General features: G+C 54.3%; 1 long non-coding RNA gene across 6 annotated transcripts; it reads left to right on the top strand.

Annotated features, from left to right (window-relative positions):
• The first annotated feature begins 1,219 nt into the window (after positions 1-1,219).
• Positions 1,220-22,434, top strand: LOC147373382 (uncharacterized). 6 transcript variants are annotated; one of them, XR_015163076.1, is made up of 4 exons: positions 1,220-12,392; positions 12,989-13,219; positions 13,693-13,942; positions 19,012-22,434. It is a non-coding gene; the product is annotated as an uncharacterized LOC147373382 (long non-coding RNA). The 6 variants fall into 6 exon arrangements; XR_015163078.1 differs by lacking the exon at positions 19,012-22,434 and adding an exon at positions 15,404-18,471; XR_015163080.1 differs by lacking the exon at positions 19,012-22,434 and having other exon boundaries at positions 1,220-7,583; positions 12,338-12,392; positions 13,693-14,409.
• Positions 22,435-23,525: the final 1,091 nt, after the last annotated feature.

Raw genomic sequence — 23,525 nt, 5'->3', positions numbered from 1 at the left:
TTCATGTTCATTGAGTCAGTGGTGCCATCTAACTATCTCACCCTCTGCCACCCGCTTCTTCTTTTGCCTTGAATCTTTCCCAGCATCAGGATCTTTTGCAATGAACTGACTCTTCAAATCAGGTGGCCAAAGTATTGGAGTTTGATCTCCTTGCAGTCCAAGGGACTCTCAAGAGTCTTCTCCAGCACCACAATTTGAAATCATCATTTCTTCAGCCCTCAGCCTTCTTTATGGTCCGACTCTCACATCCATACATGACTACTGGAAAAACCATAGCTTTGACTCTACTGACCTTTGTTGACTAAGTGGTGTCTCTGCTTTTAAATACACTGTCTAGTATTCCATTCAAGAAAAAATCGTCTTTTAATTTCATGGCTGCAGTCAGTGTATGAAGTGGTTTGGGAATGTTTTTATTGGCATTTTTTAAAAGTTGTTTCCTTGGGATAGATTTCTAAAAGTGGACCTGTTGGGCCAAAGTATATCTGTTTAGTTCAGTTCAGTTGCTCAGTCATGCCCGACTCTTTGCGACCCCATGGACTGCAGCGTGATAGCAGGATTCCCTGTCCATCACCAACTCCCAGAGCTTGCTCAGACTCATGTCTATCGAGTGGGTGATGCCATCCAACCATCTCATCCTCTGTCATCCCCTTCTCCTCCCGCCTTCAATCTTTCCCAGCATCAGGCTCTTTTCTAATGAGTCAGCTCTTCGCATCAGGTGGCCAAAGTATTGGAGTTTCAGATTCACCATCAGTCCTTCCCATGAAAATTCGGGACTAACTCCCTTTAGGATGGACTGGTTGGACCTCCTTGCAGTCCAAGGGACTCTCAAGAGTCTTCTCCAACACCACAGTTCAAAAACATTGATTCTTCGGTGTACATAAACATTTTTAAAGGTCTTTGGGCCAATATCATCAAATTATTTGCAGATAATAATTAAATTATTATGGGAACTTTGTTCCTGGAAGCCCTTAGTGCTGTGGGCGCAGGCCCTGACTAAGTCAAGCAAATGCTGCCCTGTTGTCTTATCTGTGTTTCTTTTAAACTAACTAAGCTAATTTTTATTACTCATGTTTATTTCCCTTTTTTGGGTCAATTCTGTTTCTTGTTCTAATTTTCTGTCTTCATCTTAGCAGCTATTTCCATAGCTTTTTTTTTTGTTTAGTGAATATTCGCCTTCCTTTATTATATGAGTTGGAAACATTTACTCAAGACTCATTTAATTTTTGAATGTTTTATTTTACAGATGTATTTATATGTTGAATCTATTCTTTTTTTCCTTTATTTCTAGGAAGAAATTGAACTTTTGATGTAAGATGACACTACTGCAATATTTTAGATTTTAAGTGCTAATGCGTGCTAGGTTGCTTCATTCGTGTCTGACTCTGTGTGATCCCGTGGACTGTAGCTTGTCAGGCTCCTCTGTCCATGGGATTCTCCAGGCAAGAATACTGGAGTGGGCTGCCATTTCCTTCTCCAGGGGATCTTCCTGACCCAGGGATCAATACAAGTCATCATGGTATTTAATGTATGGAACCAAGTTCTGCCCCATTTGAGTTTAAAATGATGGGCTCAAAAAAAGGCATCTCAGAATAAAACGGAAGACCTATTACATGAACATTTCGTTCTTTTTTTGGTTTGATCTCCACACAGTTAGAAAGACTTTCTGTTCATCTGGTCCCACAAGCAGACAAGAGCAGTTCTTCAGGATTCTTTCTTTTGGGTTTTCCCCCAAATATGTTCATTCAAATGTCATTTCTGTTGGAGGTTGGTGGCAGCCTGACTTCGGAAGGATCAGGAAGAGCTTGAACGCTCCTGGTTGTAAGGAAAGACAATAATAATAAAGCCTTTGTTGTGGGGAGGCGGGGGAGCGTGGGTTTGCTCAGGGTTTGCTCAGGGTTAAGGACGGGGCGTTTGCTGCGGAGGTGTCCACCCTGACTCAGGGGCCTGGGGATCTGACCGGGCCTTGCGGGGGAAGCTGAAAAACCGTTCTGTGGTCCTGCCAGGGCTCAGAGCTGGAACTCGCTCTGTGAGGGGCCCGGGGCATCCAGAACTGGCAGTGAGTTGCCTCTGAGTCTGACAAACTGAACGTGGCAGGGTTCTGCTTATCCGAGGCCCCCAGTTGCCCAGCCCAGGAAGCCGAGATTTGGCTGCGTCCCTACCGCAAAACAAAGGCTCTGAGAGGGCCAAGTTGGGGCTGGAGGCGGCTCAGAGGAAGGCGCTTTTTGGTGGCTTTGCGACTCTTTCCCTAAATAACACGGCCGTGAATCACGACCTCTCGGAGGGTGCTGGTGGTGACTCAAACCAAGTGAACCAGTGAGCCCTGACTCTGCTCCGCGGGCAGGACCGGACTCGACCTGGAATCCAGGGCATAGCTGACAGCAGCAGGCCAGGAATTTCGCTTGTTTTCTGTGCTGGGGCAAGAGCTGAACCCTGCCATACGCTGCAGGCGCTGCCCGCTGCGGGCCCTGCGTGCTCAGGGACACTTCCGGCCCCCGTGTCGGAAAAGTACTGCCTGAGTCAGCCCTCGCCGGGTGTCACGGGGCCTCCCCCGCCAGGCCCGGAACCCCATGCCCTGGTCTCTCCTCTTCGCCTCCAATTGTTCTCTGGCTTCCCTGGGAGGCCCAGTGACGAGCCACCGGGGCTGGAGTGAGTCACAGGAAGGCAGAACATCGGGGTCAAAGGGGCCAACGCAAGCCTTGCCCTCCTCCCCATCCCCGCCCCTCCATGCCCGGCTCTGGACACGGAGTCGTGGACACAGGGAGGCCAGGGGGCCGGCACTGGTCATGGTCCGGCCGGCCCGGGGACCGAGTCTTCCGGTTACCACTTTAGCGTTGCTCTCACGCTAAGGGTGCTCGGATCTTGGATATAGCTTTCTGAGCTTAAGCCCGAACACACTTCTCTGTTCAGCTGGTGTCGCAGAGCGCCTCCCCCGGGGCAGGTTGTGGGTCCTCCTCGTGGTCCCTGGGCCTGCCCCTGCCGCCTCTCCCCTCGGGCCCTCGGTGACCGCCAGGCACTCTCTGGCTCCAGAGCCCCTGGGCGGTTACCAGATGTGGTCCTCCTTGACTTACAGCCCTCCCCCACTCCACTTTTCCAGTCTCTAAGGACTTCTCTTGTGGCCTTGCTGGGAGACTGCATGCTAACTGCCCATGAACCACACACATGTTAGAACTGAAATGACTGCATGCTAACTTCCTATGAACTACACACATGTTAGAATGGAAGTGATGGGAGAAGGGAGCTCACGTGTGTCCCTCTGAGTCCGAGCTCTGTAGAAATGGGCAACTCGGCAGAAATAGTGCCTCAGCCCAGAATTGGCTTGTTCGTTCCTTGGTTTTTCTTTTTTCTCCTTGCATTTTGATGGACAGCCAGCGTGGGCCACGGTCAAAGGTGTACCCCGCCCTCGGAACGGAGCTCGCTCGTCTGTAGGGGACTTGCTGTATGAACAAACAAATCTTTAGCATCAGTAACCAAGTCTTCGTTGTACATTGTTCTGCAGTCCCCAAGCCTGTTCAGATTTCCTGTGAAATGACAGGTTTTGGTTATTCCCTGGTGTTCCATTACACCGTGTACCACTATCAACAAACAGATCTTTTGAAGACTTTTATCTAGTTAAAATACTAAGCCAGCCTTTAAAAAAATAAAGCAGTCAGAGCTGGGAGAAGAGCGCCAGCCAGAGGGTCCGCTGGGTGCCCACCGAGGCTCAAGGTTGAGTCCCGTCCCGCCCCCTCCTCCCACCCAGGGCTGCACTCAGCTTCCTGGCTCTTCGCTTGCATTTTCCCTCTGATCTTTCTCAGCAGTCAGCTGCTAGGGGAGCTGGAGCAGGTGTTGATCGCTGCATGAGGGGGGGTCCAGCTGGGAGGCCAGGGGAGGGGGCAGCCAGGGCTCTGCCTGCGGCCTGGGGTGGCCGGGTTGCGTGCGGCTGGGACCCAGGGTGGCATGTGACACGTGACTCCATTTATCTGCAGCGTGGCACGCCAATCTTATCTGTGGTGTAGCCTGACGACAAGCGTCCCTGGAATAAATATTTGTCTCCAGTGCGGTGTTCCAGCCTTCGGTCCCTGGCACGCATTTGCCTCCTCCCCGTCCATGCAGCCGAGTACCGAAGACTCCACGTGCATGGTCGGAGGCCTCTGGCTGGACGAGGGCCCGAGGCCTGACCCCTGTGCTCCTGCGGACCACAGACCCTGCACACCTGGGTGCCGGGGCTCTTTCACCATCACTGAGCTCCACGTTGCTGCAGAACCCCACCCCGGGGTGGCACAGGCCTGCTGGTGCAGAGCCAGGATGAACCTGGCCTTTCCTGGGCTCCTCCTCCTCTTAGGCACTCGCAGCCTATTTCCTCCTTTATCTTGTAAACGCCTAGATTTGTTTGCTCAAGAATCCCCTGTGCTTAATTGCTTGGTCCTGGCCAACTCTTTGTGGCCCCAGGGACTGTAGCCCACCAGGTTCCTCTGTCCATGGGATTCTCCAGGCAAGGATCCTGGAGTGGGTTGCCATTCCCTCCTCCAGAAGAATCCTCTGGGGGGCTTCATAAAATGCAGATTCTCAAGCCCCACCGGGAGCTGTGGCGTGTGCGCCTGGTGTGATGGTGCCGGGGGGAGTTGCAGTGTTTAACAAGGATCCCCAAGTGACACTGATGCAGGAGGGTCCTTGGGTCCCACCTTGGGCCCTTGTCTCCTAGGAGGTTGGAGCCCGGCTGTGTTTCTGTTAGTGGATGTGGGTGTGTGACATCCATAGCTCAGGGGACACCGCGTGGAGAGACTGCCCCCTGCCCATCCCCCACCACCCTGTCCCGGAGGCAGGGACCCTGGGTGCAGGCTCCGCAGCGGTCAGGGCCCCTGATGGACTCAGTGGCGGCTGCTCGGGCTGTCGGGGTGGTCCCTGGTTTGGGGAAGGTTCTGGATTCCTCTTTGGCCCTGGGCTGAGGTGCAGCAGCCTCCAGCCTGTTTCCTCGGGTGCGGCCAGGGTCTGCCGGCCAGGGCTCCGCATCTTGCTGGCTGTTCTGAAGGTGCCTGGTGCAGGATGGGAGCAGGGCGGGTCCACGTGTCGGTCCAAGCTGGGGCTTCCCTACACGGCCCGCTCTCTTCCAATACAAGTGATGGTTTCTACTCATGATGACTTTAAAGGGGAATCACGGTAACTTTCTGAACACAAGCAGCCTTCCCCGGACGCGAGTCAGGCAGTTAAGAGCCACTGAGTCATGGCCGCCCGCGGCACGTCAACACTGGTATCGTGGGGTTGGAGCAGTTGGACTGGACCTTGAGATCAGCGCAGACACCCTCCTGCTGTTGGGGTGTGGGGCTCCGGGGCCCAGCGACGCTCCGGTGGCGCCCGTGACGCTGGCCGCGGGGGCAGGGGTGAGGGTCATGGCCCGGCTCCCACCACGGCCTCTGCGTCCCGGGCCCAGAGCTGGCCACCAGCCCTGGTGGCCTTGGGGAGGTCCCCCTGACGACGGGCTTGGGGGCCCCGTGATCTCAGGTGCGGCGAGACCGTCCCCGTGGGAGGACAGTTCTGATCGGGGGTTCCACTCTGTGTCAGCCGTGGTCCCTCTTTTCACCCCCCGGCAGCCCCACCCCACACACAGCACGTGTCTTCCTCTGATTTCAGCCTCCTCTGGGCATCGCCAGATGGATGGTGGTCCCTGAGATCACCCAGGGACGGTCTCATCCTTCCTGTCCCCCCAAGAAAGCCACACAAACCTTCATGGCTCCTCCATGCACGGCCGTTTCATGAAGAGAGGGCCTGCCTTGTTAAATAAATGAGATAATCAGCAGAGGTTCATTTATCTACTGTGTGGAATTTCATTTCCGGGGACTTATTTCCCTATAATTGGGGAGGGGGTAAAACGTTCAAAATGGTGTTTCCATGTCGGAGGAGAGTCACGAAGGGGAGGTGTGACGAGATTGTCCTTGAGTGCACACGTGTGTGTCCAGTATGCCTGTGTTAGAGTCCTTTTCCAAGCTGGCTTTGAGAACAACCCATTCCACTTTCTGTGGCTTCCCCCATTTTGACCACCTCTGTTTTCATTCCATGAATTCACATCTTCCATAGCATCTTTCTCTCCTTCTCATTTGAAGTTTCATGGCCTTGACCGATTTTGACCAACTTGGATACTATGTAGCATCCAGGTCTATCAGAATTCTGGTTAATCAGAAATAGTTCTAAGCAGTGCAATGAATTCTGATGAGCTTTATTACGAGAACAGAGGTGAGGGATGGTTTTAACAAGTGACGGCGGTGTTCTGCGGCTGGTCTCGCCGCATCTGACCATTCCATTTCAAGGAAGAGTCGCTTGTATCCATCTGTCTTTTTTAAACTGTATCTGTAGATTTTTGGCTACGCTGGGGCTCTGCTGCTGTGCTAAGGCTTTCTCTAGTAGCGGCGCGTGGACTTCCCATTGCCGTGGCTACTCTTGCCGTGGAGTGCAGGCTCTGGGCACGCGGGCTCAGTCGTCGTGGTACGTGGGCTTCATCGCCCCGAGGCACTTGGAATCTTCCCAGACCAGGGATCGAACCCACGTCCCCTGCATTGGCAGGTAGGTTCTTAACCACTGGACCACCAGGGAAGCCCTGCCTGTCTGTCTTTCTAGCATCACGTGGTGATGGAATGCCAGCTCACAGAGGGGCCGCCCAGTCTCCAAGGACAGGGCTGTCACCCCAGTCTCCGTGCAGTTCTCCAGACTCTGGACACTGGGCTCCCACGAGCACCGTGACTTGCGGGGAGGCCTCAGGGCAGGAGGCCTGTGAGGACGTGGCTGGGGTGGGCGGGAGCTAGAGCTTGGCTGGCCGGAGAGAAGATGGGGACAGGGATGGAGGGAAGGCACCAGGAGGAGCCTCGTGCTGGGAGCCCCGGGGCAAGGAAGGGACTAAGCCCAAATGGGGGTCCAGCGGACGGGACTGGACGCAAAGAAACAAGCACAGGGGCCCCGGCTGGCAGACAGGCTGGTTGCTTCCTGCCGCTCTCCTCTGGAGGGCCAGGGCGGGAGACTGTTGGTAGCAGCAGCTCCACCTGGCAGGTGGACCCGTCTCTCCGGGGAGGGCAGATCACCTGGGCGTTTGAGCTGCCCTTCCGTGCTCAGAGCCATTGAGCAGTCAGAGACAGTGCTCACGTCCGTTCACTGCCCTTCGTGACTTAGTCTGCGTGAGCTGCCCATGTCCACCGGGTGCCCTGGGCCTGGAGGCCGGCCCAGCAGCAGCTGGGATCTTCCCATCACGTCTGGGCTTCTGCACGCAGACGGTCCGGTTTCTCAAGCTGCCCTGCTTCCCTGGCCCCTCTCGCAGAGCTAGGCATGGTCCCCCGGGTGAAGCTGCCTCTCTGGGCGGGGCCGTCCCTGCTCTCCCCTAGCGTGGGTGCGGGGTTTCCCCCTCCCCTCCCTGGACCAGTGGTTCTCAGGAAAAGATGACTATCAGTCATTCACACGCTAGTGTGAAGGAGCTGCCGCTAACATGCCCCCTGATTCATTCAGTCAATATTAACCAAGGGCTGCTGGGCCAGAGGTGGAGGGATGTGAAAGTCTTGGCCCTGACCTGCGACTTTCAGGACGAGAACAGCCGTGGAAGAGAAAAGTAAACAGAAGTCCAGGTGGTGAGTGCAGTGTTTCTTCCTGGGGCACTTTCAGGAGCCGGGTGCCTCTTAACGTGGACAAGGCTTGGTTGAGAAAGGCTTTCCGAGTCTCCAGGACGAGCGGGACGAGAGGCGGTGTGGACGTGCAGAAGGGCGGGCATGCAGCCCCACCTGACATCCCTGGCCTGGACGCGCTGGGAGTTTGCGTTGCCCGCAGGGTGGACCCCGGGCAGCTGGAGCCCGGCCCTCTGCCTGCCTGGTGGCCTGGAGCTGGGGGCTCTGGAGGGTTTGAGCAGGAAATCCATACAGTCCTCTCCGCTTTTCACAGGCTGAACCACAAGTCCACTGCTGGGGACTACACTAACGGCTGTTTTGCGTGGGCTGACCCCACGGGAAAAGGTCATGGGCGTCTCAGTCGGGAGGGGACAGCCTGGGCCCAGCCGGGGTGAAGGTCGCTGATCGGGATGGAGCGGGGGCAGGTGCGGGGACAGGGCCTCTGGCTGGACCGCAGAGCGGGTGGTGCGTCCAGCTCGGGTCAGGGGCTGGGCTCGGAGCGAGGCCAGGCGCCTGGCGGGGGCGGGGGGCAAGTTAGCAGGATGTTCAGGTGGGTCCAAAGGAGCGAGACAGCACTGGCGGGATTTTAAAGATGGAGAGTGATTTGAGGATGCAGGGTCCTGTGGCCACCAGTCCCTCTCAGATGGCAGCTTGGGGTGGCCTCCGGGGGTCGGCTGGGGTCCCAACATGGACTGGAAGGGACTGTCCTGCCGGCTGAGCTCGGAGGGACCAGCGAGGCCTCATTGTTTTCCAGGCGGCCGCCAGGCAGAGCTGTGATGGCCAGGCCTGCTCAGGGAGGCCGGGGCTCAGAGAAGTTGGGATGTCTGCTCAGGGCGGATCAGCACAGGAGAGGAGGACCCAGGATCCCAGAGGCACCGGCAGGCTCTCCCAGGTCACTCAGCACCTGCAGTGTGATTCAGGGACACACCCAGGGCCCTCACTGTGGCCCCAGAGGGTCACCCAGGGTCCTCACTGTGGCCCCAGAGGATCACCAGTGCCCACATTGTGACCCCGGGGGTCACCCAGGGTCCTCACTGTGGCCCAAGAGGATCACCCAGTGCCCACATTGTGACCCCAGGGATCACCCAGGGCCCTCACGGTGGCCCAAGAGGGTCACCCAGGGTCCTCAATGTGGCCCCAGGGGATCACCCAGTGTCCACATTGTGACCCCGGGGGTCACCCAGGCCCTCACTGTGGCCCAAGAGGATCACCCAGTGCCCACATTTGACCCCGGGGATCACCCAGGGTCTTCACTGTGGCCCCAGAGGGTCACCCAGTGCCCACATTTGACCCCAGGGGTCACTCAGGGTCTTCACGGTGGCCCCAGAGGGTCAGCCAGGGCCCTCACTGTGGCCGCAGAGGGTCACCCAGGGTCCTCACTGTGGCCTCAGGGGATCACCCAGTGCCCACATTGTGACCCCGGGGGTCACCCAGGGCCCTCACTGTGGCCGCAGAGGGTCACCCAGGGTCCTCACTGTGGCCTCAGGGGATCACCCAGTGCCCACATTGTGACCCCGGGGGTCACCCAGGGCCCTCACTGTGGCCCCAGAGCGTCATCCAGGGTCCTCACTGTGGCCCCAGAGGGTCACCCAGTGTTCGCATTTGACCCTGGGGGTCACCCAGAGTCCTCACTGTGGCCCTGAGGGTCACCCAGGGCCCTCGCTGTGGCCCCAGAGGATCACCCAGTGCCCACAATTGACCCCGGGGATCACCCAGGGTCTTCACAGTGGCCCCAGAGGGTCACCCAGGGTCCTCACTGTGGCCCCAGAGGGTCACCCAGTGCCCACATTGTGACCCCGGGGGTCACCCAGGGCCCTCACTGTGGCCCCAGAGGGTCACCCAGTGTTCACATTTGACCCTGGGGGTCACCCAGAGTCCTCACTGTGGCCTTGAGGGTCACCCAGGGCCCTCGCTGTGGCCCCAGAGGATCACCCAGTGCCCACATTGTGACCCTGGGGGTCACTCAGCATCCTCACTGTGGCCCCAGAGGGTCTCACAGGGTCCTCCCTGTGGCCCTAGGGGTCACCCTGGGTCCTAACTGTGGCCCCAGAGGGTCACCCAGTGTCCACATTGTGATGGTGGGGGTTATCCAGGGTCCTCACTCAGAACCCAGGGGGTTACCCAGGGCCCTCACTCTGACCCCAGGACTCCCACCCTGGATGGTGTCTCCTTCCGGGGCTCATTGACCCTGCTCCTTGCTGCGGTCCCTCCCCCGAACACCTCAGCTTCCCACTGTCCCCCACCGCTCTCACCCCACGTTCTGACACCCCTCATCCACACAGCCCACCTGGCTTTGCCGTCCTCGTCGCAAGTGAGGCCTGAGGCTCCATTGTCACGGAAGCCCTCTCCTAGCTGTCATGGAGGCCCTCTCCTAGCTGTCACGGAGGCCCTCTCCTAGCTGTCACGAGGCCCTCTCTAGCTGTCACGGAGGCCCTCTCTAGTTGTCATGGAGGCCGTCTCCTAGCTGTCTCGAGGCCCTCTCCCAACTGTCATGGAGTCCGTCTCCTAGCTGTCACGGAGGCCCTCTCTAGCTGTCACGAGGCCCTCTCCTAGCTGTCACGAGGCCCTCTCTAGCTGTCACGAGGCCCTCTCTAGCTGTCACGAGGCCCTCTCCTAGCTGTCACAAGGCCCTCTCTAGCTGTCACGAGGCCCTCTCTAGTTGTCATGGAGGCCCTCTCTAGCTGTCACGGAGGCCCTCTCTAGCTGTCACGGAGGCCCTCTCTAGTTGTCACGGAGGCCCTCTCTAGCTGGTTTGTGCACACTTGGGCGTGCGTCCTCAGGCCCACTTCCCAGGTGGGCGGGTCTCGTCCCTATCGCACACTTCACAGGCGAGAAGACTGAGGCTGAGTCAGGGCTGGAGCTGGGGACCAACGGGAGGCTGCAGGAGGCGGCCCCGCCCTCCCTGTCTGGGAAGCACAGCCTTCTGGGGATCCCTCTGGCTGCTCAGCCACGTGCCAGAGGATGAGGGGTGACCCTGGCGCGGCGAGAGCAAGGCCCTGGGGAGGGTGGGGAGGTGGCCACGGGCACCTGGGGGCTCCAGAGGCGCTCCTGGTGGGCACCCACCTCCTGGGACTCTCAGCCGCGGGCAGGCCCGTCCTGGGGTGGCCCCAGGCAGGCTGGCTCTGGACGGGTCGGGCCAGGATGGCTCTGGGGAGGTGCGGGATGGAGGCCGGAGGAGTGCCTGGGCTGCAGGCCAGGGCCCGTGCTGGTCCAGGGCAGGCTCCAGAGTGCAGATGACCCGGGAGCCTCCCACCGGCCAAGCAGAGCGGGCTTCCCGCCTCGGTTCACGTCTGGCTGCCCTGCTGGTGTCTGAGGTCCCCACACCCCAGAGGTGTCGGGGCCTGTGTCAGGCCATCATACAGCACAGCCAGGGGAGGAGGGCTCCCGGCAGGAGCTGGGCAGCTCTCTGAACACACACACGTGTACATAAACAGGTGTGCACACACTCGTATCTCACTGGGGTCTCACAAAGAAGGCTGGGCCTCCTGCTGGCTGGGGGTATGGGCCTGACTCTATCTGGACTCTGCTTCCCCAGAGGCTGGGGCTCCAGAGGACGTTGGGTTGGCCTCTCTCACTCCCCACCGTGGCCCGCCGCTCCTGGCAGAAGCCCCCGAGGAGTCGCCCCCTCCGCACAGACTGACTCAGAGCCCTGGGGCCCTCGGCCTGCCTGAGCCCCAGGTCTGGTTGGGACCCTCTTCATCCCATAGGACAGCTGGATGTGGTAGTGACCAAAGGCAGCCAAGCGACAGGGGGCTAGCTGACTGGGCGCAGTCAGCCGAGGTGTTCGTAAGTGTGCACGGGTCTGGGCACTCGGATCCACATCATGGCTCTGAAAATCACTGGAAATGCCTCTGGGCCCCGCTTCTCTCACATGGACGCTTCATCTGAGATACACATTTATAAATCACCTGGGTCTTGGGTGATTTAGAAGGGCAGCATCTCAGTTAGATTTAAGAGTTGCTGTTTCTGAAACCTCAGCTCCTGCAGTGAGCACCTGCAGGCGGGCCTGGGCTGCCTGAGCCTGCCGGCCATCTGCTTACAAGCCGCTCTTGCTCCCAGAGCCTGTCCTGGGGAACCCCCGTGGACCCAGGCCCCGGGTGCTTTCTCGGGGGCCCTTTCCCATCTCTCCAGGCGCCTGGCTGCTCCCCACCCCGTGATGCCCTCCCAGGTGGGCTGATGGGTCTCCTCTCTGCTGAGGGTCCCTCCAACCTGGGAGGGGCTGGGAGAGGTCACAGGTGGGTTTTTAACATGAGAACGGCTCCTTCACTGAAGCATCAGACAGGGAGGGAAGCTGGGCAGGCCTTCCCATCTGCGCTGCCTGAGACCTGGGGGAAGAGTTTCCCCCGCGGCCTGGCGGGTGGGTGGGTGTCTGTCGGGGGTGGCATGCTGCCCTGGGCGTCCTGTCTCGGGATGGCTTCCCGTCACTAACAGACAGGCTGAGGAGAGACAGCTGAAAGTCTCCTCCGGCTTCCCTGCCACTTGTCCACAGGCTGGGGTGTCGGGGGCGGGGCGGGCGGCTGTGATGGACCGGCTGGGCTCCAGGGACACCTGTCTGAAAGGTGAGCCCGTGGAATGGTGGGGCTTTCATCAAGGCCCCCGGCCCGCGGTGGGGCGCAGGGCTGGGGAGCAGGTTTCAAACCGTGCAGGCATGGATGGCAAGAAGCTGACCCTCCACCCCTGGGTCCGTCTGGGCCCTCACTTTCTTTGATATTCTGACCCAGGAGCCCTGCTTGGAAGCCAGTTACACAATGTCAAACAGTCAAGACAGTGACACAGGTATGAAGCATCTGAGATTTATCAGAAAAGGCTTTTATATCTTTGACTCCCTAAAGGGGCCTCCTGGACCCTCGGGCCACACTTTGAGAACCACTGTATTCATCAAAGCAAGTCCTGTGGCTGATTTCAAATTGCAGGGATAGGGAGAGAGACTGACCCCCTTCAGTGCTAGGAGCTCAAGGGGATGGGGCAGAAGGCAGGGACTCAGGGATGGGGGAAGCAGGGAGCCAGGAAGCCCACTCACCCACAGAATTCTTGCCCAAGGACCAGGTGTCATGTGAGAAATTGATCCTAAAAAGTATTACTCTGGGGACATCCCTGGTGGTCCAGCGGTTAAGACCCCGCCCTCCCAATGCAGGGGGCAGGGGTTCAGTCCCTGGTCGGGGCACTGAGACCCTGCATTTCGCACAGTGCAGCCTAAAAAACAAAGAAAATTGGCACTTTGACAATCACCTTTATTTTTTCATGAAAACTCTAAAGGACCTAATTTTAGTTTCTCTTTGTGTGTTTTAGTCCATTTCCCTCCCTTTTTGTACTAGTTTCTTAAGAAGAATTCTGCCTTCTGGTTTTCATCTTCCTCTTACCTTCCTTTTCAGAGGATGCTATCACTGGTTCTGGGGGACCTCACTCAAAGCAGGACTGATGTCACAGGTCCTCTGCTGTAACTTGGCCCTTGGCGGGTGACCCAGACTTGTCCCCAGGGACAGTCTGCCCAGGAAGGAGGCTCATCTCATCTTAAGGAAGCAGGGGACCAAACAGAGAAGGGGCTGTCTGACACGTCTGCCTGTGCAGCCTCACCTGGGAGCATCCAGCCCCTTGGACTCAAGGTATTGAGTCTATTTAGAAAAAACTGGAAGAAACATTTTTTTGATTACCTTCCCTGGGCTGGGTCTGGGATGAAAGTTACCCGAGTCTCAAATCTGGTTTTTCTCTGCATCCCTTATGAGTTCTGTGCAACCTTCATGCCTAAACAAACATCAAACATAGTGTTTAGTTTGTCTCATGGCCCCGATGTGAGTTCTGTGAAGAAGGGACAGGACCCCTTATTCCCAGTGCTGTCGAGGATGCTGGCCGACTGCTCTAGTCAGGAGCTGTGGCTCCCAGGCCTGGCTCTTCTGCTGGGATGTGCTGGCCTCCAGTGTTCCAGATGAGGGACAGTGTCCTTAGACCGCCTGGGCTAGTAGCATCGATTGCATGAGCTTTACTTGTAATGCACAATCTATATTTCTGCAAGTTATTGCTGAAAAGCACCCACGTTCCTGAGCTGAGTTTCCCTTCTTTTTTTTTTTTCTGTCTTCAGCCTGACTTGCGGACACTGGCGTCTTCCTCGGCCACCCAGGGCGTCCCCTCCAAGGCTGAGGTCAGAGGCACCATTCCCGCCAGGGTGCTGAGTGGAATGTCTCTCTTGGAGGAGAAAGTCAACGACTAGGAGTGAAATTCTGCAGAGCAGAATGAGGAAGAGGCTCGCGAAGTCCTGCAGTCGTGCAGGTGCCCCCAGGAGAGGACCTCCCCGTCCACGGCAGAGGGGCCATGTGCAGGCAACACAGCGGGTGAGGAAGGCACGGCCAAGTGTCCTGAGCCCTGGAGTCCTGCGTGAGCCTCTCGGGCTCGGGGAGCTCTGCTTTCCCTCTTCCTGCCCCCTTTCCTGTTTCTTTTCTTTCTTTCCTTCTCTCTTCCTCCCTCCCTCCTTCTTTCCTTTCTTTCCTTCGTTCATTCTTCCAAGAACAACTTTTTAGTTCTCTCTCTTTTCCCCCCATGAATGGTGTCCATCATATTTTAGAACCTGAATTCAGAAGCCCAGGCTCATGGCCCCGTGTTTGGTGTGACTCACAGTTCATCATGAAAATGGGCCCGCTGACCCCCGACAAGGGCATGGCTTTATAATCTCTGTACCGATACTTAGTAAAAGTCAAGCTCTTTTTGGACACGGGAGTTTCCCCTTGCACATAATATATATAGGTTAAACTTTGCATTAGTTATACCAATTTTGAACACAAGTACAAAAGTAATCATCTTGTTGGCTACTCAATCTACTTAATGATTTTTTAGAAAAGGGTTGTTTGATCAGGGTAAGGTTGTGGACGGGCTTCCGCAGTGGCTGAGTTGGTAAAGAATCTGCCTGCAGTACGGGAGACCCCAGTTCAATTCCTGGGTCGGGAAGATCCCCTGGAAGTACTGTATCTAGATTTTCTCAGAATCTTTTCCAAAACCACTTTGAGAACTCACGAGGCTGGGACGAAGGAATAAACCCCCAGAGTGGGCGCAGAAACGGGTGCAGGGGAGCCTCTGAAAAGCTGGGCTTTTGAGGCACCCCAAGCTCCAAGTCTACAGCTGCTGGAGCTGAACAGCCGGGGCGACGAAGCAGTGAGAGTTTTGGGGGACGGAGCTCAGTGGCCTGGCCGTGCGGCGCCTCCAGAAGGAGAATTCGCTCGTGGTGTGCTGGGTGGGGTGGGGCAGCCCGCTTCATCCTGGGGCGTCAGGCATGGGGACACCATGATCCGTCTTAGTTTAGGGGCGAGGACCCCGGTGCTCATTGGTGGAAGTGAGGCCAGGCTGGCGAGGCGTGTGAACGTCTACACGGAAGGAAGGAAAGCTGGACGGGGTACGGGGGAGGCCTCTCCAGGAGGAAGGGGCGAGCTTGTCTGTGCGGCCTCAAGGCTGGAGCTGCCCAGCAGGTGGGCTAGTAGCAAAGCGGGCTTGAGATCGGGGAGGACCTTCTCTCAGCAGGAGCTCTCCAAAATCAGCGGGGGCGGCTTCTGATGGAGCCCGAGTCACACCCGTGGGGGTGCTCAGGGCCTGCGAGCCCACAACAAGGGCATCACGGACTGACAGAAGTCCAGGCAGGAGGTGGGGGCGGTGCAGCTGACCTCCGGGGTCCAAACCTGGGGTGGGGTACTGACCAGGCATTGGTCCAAGGCCACCAGTTGCTTATTTCTTGGGATTCCTTATGCTCTGGGGCCTCTGCGAATACAAAGAAAGATGCAACATGGCTTGATCTGCTGTTGTATCAGACATGACCACGTGGGACACAGTCCTGTGAGAAAACCGTGCTCCTGGAAGCTGAGGCAGGTGGGTGCTGAGCTGGACGCCAGGAAGGGGCAGCAGGGGTTTGGTCTGGGCTTCAGGAGGTTGGGCTTCATGTGAAGAGGGAGGAGGTGGAGACCTGCTCATAGGATGGGGACAGGAAGCCAGGCGAGGCCTTGGGTGAGCTGCAGGGCCCATCTACCTGGGCAGGGCTTTCTGTCACCTGCGCCCAGGGTGGGAAGGTGTCCTGGGGTGTAACGCTGGCCCCAGCAGCACTCAGTCGTGTCTGACTCTTTACAACCCCATGGACTGCAGCATGCCAGGCCTCCCTGTCCTCCACTATCTCCCGGAGTTTGCTCAAACTCATGTCTATTGAGTCAATAATGCCATCCAACCATCTCATCCTCTGACGCCCCCTTCTCCTCCTGCCTTCAATCTTTCCCAGCATCAGGGTCTTTTCCAATGAGTAGGCTCTTCGCATCAGGTGGCCAAAATGTTGGAGCTTCAGCATCAGTCCTTGCAATGAATATTCAGGACTGATTTCCTTTAGGATGAACTGGTTTGATCACCTTGTTGTCCAAGGGACCCTCAAGAGTCTTCTCCAACACCATAGTTCAAAAGCATCACTTTCTGTCCCCTCACCCCCCACAACCTCTATCCTGCTCTCTGCCTCTGGATCTGCCTATTCTGGGTGTGCAGTTAAATGGAATCATTAGGTCCATGCTCTTTTCTTTCACCCAGCATAATGCTTTTGAGGTTCATCTATGACTCAGCATCGGCTGTTTATTCTTCTTTATTCCTGAACGTGATCGGTTGTACAGAAGGGCCTCGTGGTACCCATCCATGCATCACGTGATGGGCACGTGGATTGTCTCCAACTTGGGGCATTGGTGGCACCAGATGCTGTGAGCATTCGTCTGCCAGTCTGTGTGGGTGTGTTTCCGTTTCCTTGGGCAGGTATGCAGGAACAATTCAGCTGGGCTCTGATGAGCATTAGAAGTGGATGAAGAGGATGGGAGAGGATTGAAGGGGGCACAGAGCCTGCTGAGGGGGCCCCCCAGTGAGAGACACAGAGGAGCATGACGAAGCAAGGATGCTTCTTGACCAATGGGGTTTGGGTCCCAGGCTTGATTGAATACGGCCAAACCCCTGGTGACCTGGGGAGTGGAGCCAGGGAGCAAGTGCTTGGAGTCCGGGGACCAGAGACCTTGGAGCTTTCTGCAAAGGGTACAGAAGCATGAAGAAGTGGGCTGGGCTGGGGGCTGCTCAGGACGCTGTAACCACAAGCAAGGACTGAAGTTTGGACCGAAAAGGGGCAGAGAAGACCCCATGGGGCATGATGGCGGAGCTCAGAAAACATCACAATTGAATTAACGGTGACTCAGTGGTTCATCCCAACTAAAATTAGTTCTCATGCCTACAGCGGAAGCACTCTTTATTTCTTAAAAATTTTCTTTTACACATTCTGCTTGAAGACTGCTCAGAAATAACTATAAAATGGCAAAATATGAATAAACTGCTAAACTGAACAGAATCAAATTCACAAGGGGCCCCGATGCTGACAACACATAGACAGAAAATGACTGAAAGCCCTAAGTGAGCGCAGGCAACGTCTGTCGTGTCGCATGTGTGCGTTCCAACAGGCTAATAGACGCACTTAATCAAAATGGTGAAGCCATCTGTCCAGAGGCTTCTTGCTGAAGCTGTAATGAGTGGTCTCAGCTCTCCTGCAGCAAGAAGGGTCTTTGAGCTGAGTTCTTCTCAGCAGATTCGGAAACTGGATAGTGAGACCAAAGTATTTCTTTTGGTGACGTTTGAGAAGAGACGGGAATATCGCCGTGTTTTCTCCCGGTCTGCACTCAGACGCCTGACGCACAGGGCCACTGCCCCCCACGTGTTACTGTGCCTTCTTTCTGGCCGTGACTGCAGATAAATAACTGAGACTTTGCAAGGCCCATCTGAGCCTGTAGGCCTGTGGTTTGCATTAGAGGCCGTGTTATATTGAGGTCATTACATTTGGTGGTTATATTTAGGGAACATTCTTCTTTAAAAAATGTTTTTCAATTGTGGTAAGAACACTTAATACAAAAGTTGCTATCTTAACCATTTTATGTGTATGGTCCCGTAGGATTAAGAATGTTCAGAACACTGTGTGACAGATTCCAGAACCTGCTCATCTTGCAAACATTAAACAACTGTGCCCACCAAGACAGCACCTCCCCAGAACCCTCCCCCAGCCCTGGGCAGCCGTCCTTCTATTTGCTTTCTCTATGAATGTGACTGGAGGAGGGCATGGCAACCCACTGCAGTGTTCTAGCCTGGAGAATCCTTTGGACACAGGAGCCTGGTGGGTTACAGTCCGTGGGATCGCAAAGAGTCGGGCACGACTGGAGCGACACACACACACACACACACACGCACGAATGTGACTCTCCCAGTGGCTTCACGTACGCGGTCTCACGTGGCGTTCACCGCGTTGTCTGGCTTGCTGCCCTGAACACGGCGTCCTCAAGGTTCATCCGTGTTGGCGCAGGTGTCACAACTGCTTTCCTGTTTAAGGCTGAGTCATCCTCCAGCGTCTGGACCCATCACACTGCATTTATGCATTTATCCATCCATAGACACGTGGCTGGTTTCTACCTCCTGGTTATTATGAATAATGCTGCTATTGGAGGTGGAATTGCTAGACATACGGTAACTCTATGTTTAATTTTTGGAGGAAGAGAATATTATTTCTCTTAGAGTAGGTTTAAACTCATGTACTAACCTGTGTCATACCAGAGCCCCTCTGAGATCAAGCTTTCGTTCAGAAGTTTCTCTAAAGCTGGGGAAGAAGGGGACCAAACTCTCTACGACCCTTGCCTTCTAAAGGAGAATGAGACAAAGTGCTAAAGTGGAAAAAACACTGCTGTGAACTTTGGGAGATGTGCTTCCAGTCTTGACTTTCATCCTTTCTAGTTGCAGAACTCTGACTAAACGAATTTACCTTTTCACATCTCAGTGTCCTCATATGTAAAAAGGAAAGGATTGAAAGAAGGTATATTTAATACCCTGCTCAGCTCTAAATAAGTTATGAGGATAACTTCCAACTGAAATGAATGAATAAACCATATTAAACATTATTTAATATGTAATGCCTATTATTGCAAGATGTTCAGAACTATTAAAAAACCCCAAAACTACAAAATATGGAAGCAGCCTAAAAAGGTCCATTGACAGACGAATGGATAAAGAAGACGTAGTGCATATAAACAGTGGAATCTTATCTATAAAAAAGAATGAAATAATGCCATTTGCAATGACATGAATGAACGTAGAAATTATTTTCCAAATGAAGTAGGTCAGACAGAGAAAGACAAATATCATGGCTATCACATGTGCAGTCTTTAAAAGGTTATATGAATGAATTTATCCACAAAGATTCATTCCAGTAGAAAGGGCCTTTCCAGTAGGACCCATTCGATTACACGAATGCCTGCGACCTGATAGTAGGCATAGATATGCTTATTTGGGAGTTAAGGTTCCTTACTGTATTATTTCCAGATGATTTTCTTCTGATGTTTTTCACCTACTTCCTACTCTTTCCTTCTTCTAGGCATTTAGCCAGTGATCAATTTCTGCAAGCCTTGCTTTATATAAGCTACCCAACAAACTATGGAAAATTCTTAGAGATGAGAACACCAGACCACCTTACCTGCCTCCTGAGAAACCTGTATGCAGGTCAAGAAGCAGCAGTTACAACCAGACACGGAACAACGGACTGGTTCCAAACTGAAAAAGAGTACATCAAGGCTGTATATTGTCACCCTGCTTATTTAACTTATGTGCAGAATACATCACGCAAAATGCTGGGCTGGATGAAGCACAAGCTAGAATCAAGATTTCCAGGAGAAATATCAATAACCTCAGATAGGCAGATGACACCACCCTTATGGCAGAAAGCAAAGAGGAACTATAGAGCCTCTTGATGAAAGTGAAATAGGAGAGTGAAAAAGCTGACTTAAAACTCAACGTTCAAAAACTAAGACTATGGCATCTGGTCTTATCACATCATGGCAAATAGATGGAGAAACAATGGAAACAGTGAGAAACTTTATTTTCTTGGGCTCTGTGGATGGTGACTGCAGCCATGAAATGAAAAGACACTTGCTCCTTGGAAGAAAAGCTGTGACCAACCTCGACAGCATACAAAAAGCAGAGACACTACTTTGCCAACAAAGGTCTGTCTAGTCAAGGCTGTGGTTTTTCCAGTGGTCATGTATGGATGTGAGAGTTGGACCATAAAGGAGGCCAAGGGCTGAAGAATGGATGCTTTTGCGCTGTGGTGTTGGGGAAGACTATTGAGAGTCCCTTGGACTGCAAGGAGATCAAACCAGTCAATCCCAAAGGAAATCAGTCCTGAATGTTCATTGGAAAAACTGATGCTAAAGCTGAAGCTCCAATTCTTTGGTCATCTGATGCAAAGAATTGTCTCATTAGAAAAGACCCTGATGCTGGGAAAGATTGAGGGAAGGAGGAGAAGGGGGTGACAGAGGATGAGACGGTGGAATGGCATCACCGATTCTATGGATATGAGTTTCAGAAGACTCTGGGAGTTGGTGAAGGACGGAGAAACCTGGCGTGCTGCAGTACACGGGGCTGCAGAGAGTCGAAGACGACTGAGCGACTGAACAACAAAGGATGCGTGAACGGTTTGGCCACTCAGTCGTGTCGACTCTGCAACCCCGTGGACAGTAGCCCACCAGGCTCCTCTGTCATGGGATTCTCCAGGCAAGAATACTGGAGTGGTGTGCCGTGCCCTTCTCCAGGGAATCTTCTGACCCAGGGATGGAACCTGGGGCTCCTGCATTGCAGGCAGATTCCCCTTTACCATCTGAGCCACAGAGAAGGATGGATATTTCCTTTCAGGCTTTAGTTTTCGTATTATCTGCTCTGGGCGCAAGAGCACCTTCCTTAGCAGAAGAACGGCTCCGGGTCTGCTGGTGGGGGTCCAGGTGCTGTGGAGGAAGTGGTCCTCTTGCAGCCCCTCCAAGCATGCCTCTGTGGAGACCCCTGGATCTGCCAGCAAGCCAAGCCTCTGCCCAGGCTTGGAATCAGAAATGCCCCCCGCTGTTTTCCTAGGGGCAGGGACGAGTGTGCCCTGACTCAGCTCTTGTCTCGGTGGTCCAGCACGTGGTCGGTCATGGTCATCTGTGAGACCGAAAGTGTGCACCCGATTCCATCTCCCCCGAGGACCCCAGAGGTGCCCACATCCAGGAAAACTCCGGTGCTGCCTGTGTCTCCGAGAAGTGTAATTTTCCCACGGCTTCAACTTAATCACAGTGTAAATATCTTTGGCCAAAGAAGTCCGGCCACTTCGATGAATTCTGGCACTGCCACATTCTTTGTTAGGTAAACTGCCCCGTCACCAGCCTTGCCGGGCGCCCAGCACAAGATCAGCCCGACAGCAGAGAGCCCAGGAGCCTCCATTAAGAAAAAAGTTCAGATCTTTAGTTTTCCATTCATTAAACTTTATTGAGAAAAAATTCTTAAAACTTAGAAAAGTTGAAAACAGGCTCTTTACAATGAGAAACAGGCAAAGCAGAATAACAAACACAGGCGGGCTAACATCTTAGCTCTTGCTATGTTATACCTGCAGTGCCTCCCACTGAGTTCTGACACGACGTGGACCCGGGGCAGGAGAGGCCCCGATGTGATCTGGGGCCGAAAGCTGAGTCCCAGGAAACCGGTCACCAGCAAAGAGGGGGAACCTTTAGAAGCTACTCCTGTGGCATTCTCTGGGATTCTATTGTTCTAAGCCAAATCGGTACTTAAGGACTCTTTTCGGCCCCCAGCTTGGTGTTGGAAAATCCCATGAGCCATTTCCCTGTCCCGTTTGAGCAAATAACCTGCTTACCTTTTGTCAAAGGTGTTGATGCTCATTTTTTCTGGTCATTGTGGGAATATTAATCATCCTTCTGGTTTGGGGATGCTTGCAAGAACTCAGAGCTATTCTTTGTAACCGTTCTCTTATCTATGAACGTACCGTGGGTTTCCACCATCTCCAACCCAGGATGGCCTGGGAACATGTGATAAACGGGGGCTGGCTTGCATTGTGCGGGTCAAAGGTTGGAGAACTAGCCCATCAGGCCACACTTATGTCATATCTTGTTTCTGAAAAAGTCTGAACAAAAAAATCTGCACTAGACTAGCTATTTTGAACAGTTCTTGTATTTTTAATGGGTCTAAAATTATCTGTGTTTCTCCATTTTTCTAGAAATGGGTTTGCCTTTGACATGAATGCCCAACTAATGACTACAGAATTGAGCTCTGAGGGCGTTCTGTGGAATTAGACTAAAAAGATTAAGTTCCTGCATGATATCTGAATTCATATTATTTCTTATTAGAAATTAATTACAGTCGCTTTCTGTTTTTTGGGGAGGCTGGAGGCAGTAACTGAATATAAATAAGGAAAACAAAAATGAAATAAAGCAAAAACAAAGAGAAAAAAAGCAGATGATCATTTAATATGCAGACTGAATTTAAGCAAATTACTGTCTAGTCACAGATTTTCTGTATGGATAAATTTATGGGGAATATAATTAGCTGGCTGAACAGACACATAGCATCTTCATTTATTTCACAAACCCCAGACTGAATGTGAACCCACAATGTACTAACTTACTCTTAACATCCAAACAATTTGGAAGTAATTGACTCTTTGGATAATAAGGTCCTTTGGGGTTTCTCTGTTTCCCCAAAGATGTCTTAATAAACATCAATTAGCGATGCATAGGTCTACAGCTGTAGATGCAAATAGTCTTTATTAGTTCTTCTGTTTGTTGGAATTTTGGACAAATTGAGTTGACTGCACCCATGGAGTCAGCAAACACAGGTGTGCCCTCTCTTAACGGGACTTGCTGTATCTTTGTTATATAGGCCTTTCAAGTTGCAAAGTCTCAGCACAAATTTTACCCTCTCCAGCGAGGCTTTCTAGGTAACCCCAGCCCACCCTACTGACTTCCTTTCTGGATTTCTCACACGGTTTTGCCTCCACACTTTGGGGCGTTTTTGTTATTTTCATGTAGGTGCCTCATCCTGCCATCTGCCCCAAAGATTCTATGTACAAGTGATGCCGCAGCAAGATATAAGCCCCTTCTTGAGAGCTGTGCCCTTCCGGGCCTGGGGTCAGCACTGGGTTGTCTTAAAGCCTCAGGATGAGTTATTCTCATATATGTCGGCGTGCTCTTCCAAGACCAAAGCAGTCCTCTTTCCCGGTCAGTTAGGAACGGCGCCTGGGCGTCTCTGATCTGCTCTAGCGGCCCCGCCAGCCGGGGGTGTTTGCCGGCCGGGGGCCGTTGAGTCCTGGGCGGCAGGTCTGTAACGGCGTCACATTTGGAGTCCTGTCTTTCTACGCTCTCCTTCTCACACATGCCTCACGGCCACAAAATGGATGCCCCACCTCCTGCCTCACATCAACTTTCCTCAGAAGAAGGAGGAGAAAATGAGGGCGAGGAGGAGGAGGGAAGAAGAAGGGGAGGAAGACGCGGAAGAGGAGGAGAGAAGGGGCGAGGGGGAGAGAGGGGCAGGAAGGAGCCGTGAGGAAGAGAGGAGCCCACCCGGGTCAAGGGGCCGGAGCCTCTCAGAAGCCCCCGGCGCTCTCACCTCCCTCTCTGAGCGACAATGCCAGCCTCGTGGGAACTGGGAAATGCAGGTTTTAAAGGAAATTCTGCTGCCCTGAACAGAACTGGAGCTCTTTCAGCAAGGAAAGGGGCAGAATGAACGTGGCTAGCCTGTGAGTTCTCTCTTCACGAGGGGCTGGGAAGCACGCTGGAGACCGCCGTGCCGCGCTGTGGACCCAGAGACCCCTGGCCCCACTCAGGGAGCCGGGCGTCCCGCGGGCGTGCGCGCTGACGGCTGTCTGTGCCCCCGGCTCTTGGGCCGAGGCAGTCAGGAGACAGGGGTTCCAGCAGCGGTCCCGTGAGCTCGTGGGGCGGAGAACCGTGTTTGAAACGTGGAACAGCTCTGCAGTGGATGCGTCAGTGGGTCCCCCAGACAGGCCCCTCCCGGGACTGCTTACAGGGTTCACCCCAAGCCCCTCATTCTCCAGTGAGACCTGCTGCACCCCAG

Source organism: Bos grunniens, chromosome 4 (assembly GCF_055505025.1).
Source record: "Bos grunniens cultivar Pamir isolate PY7600 chromosome 4, Bosgru_T2T1.0, whole genome shotgun sequence".
Taxonomy (NCBI): domain Eukaryota; kingdom Metazoa; phylum Chordata; class Mammalia; order Artiodactyla; family Bovidae; genus Bos; species Bos grunniens.
The sequence above is the reverse complement of the archived record's forward strand: the minus strand, read 5'-3'. Positions and strand labels throughout refer to the sequence as shown.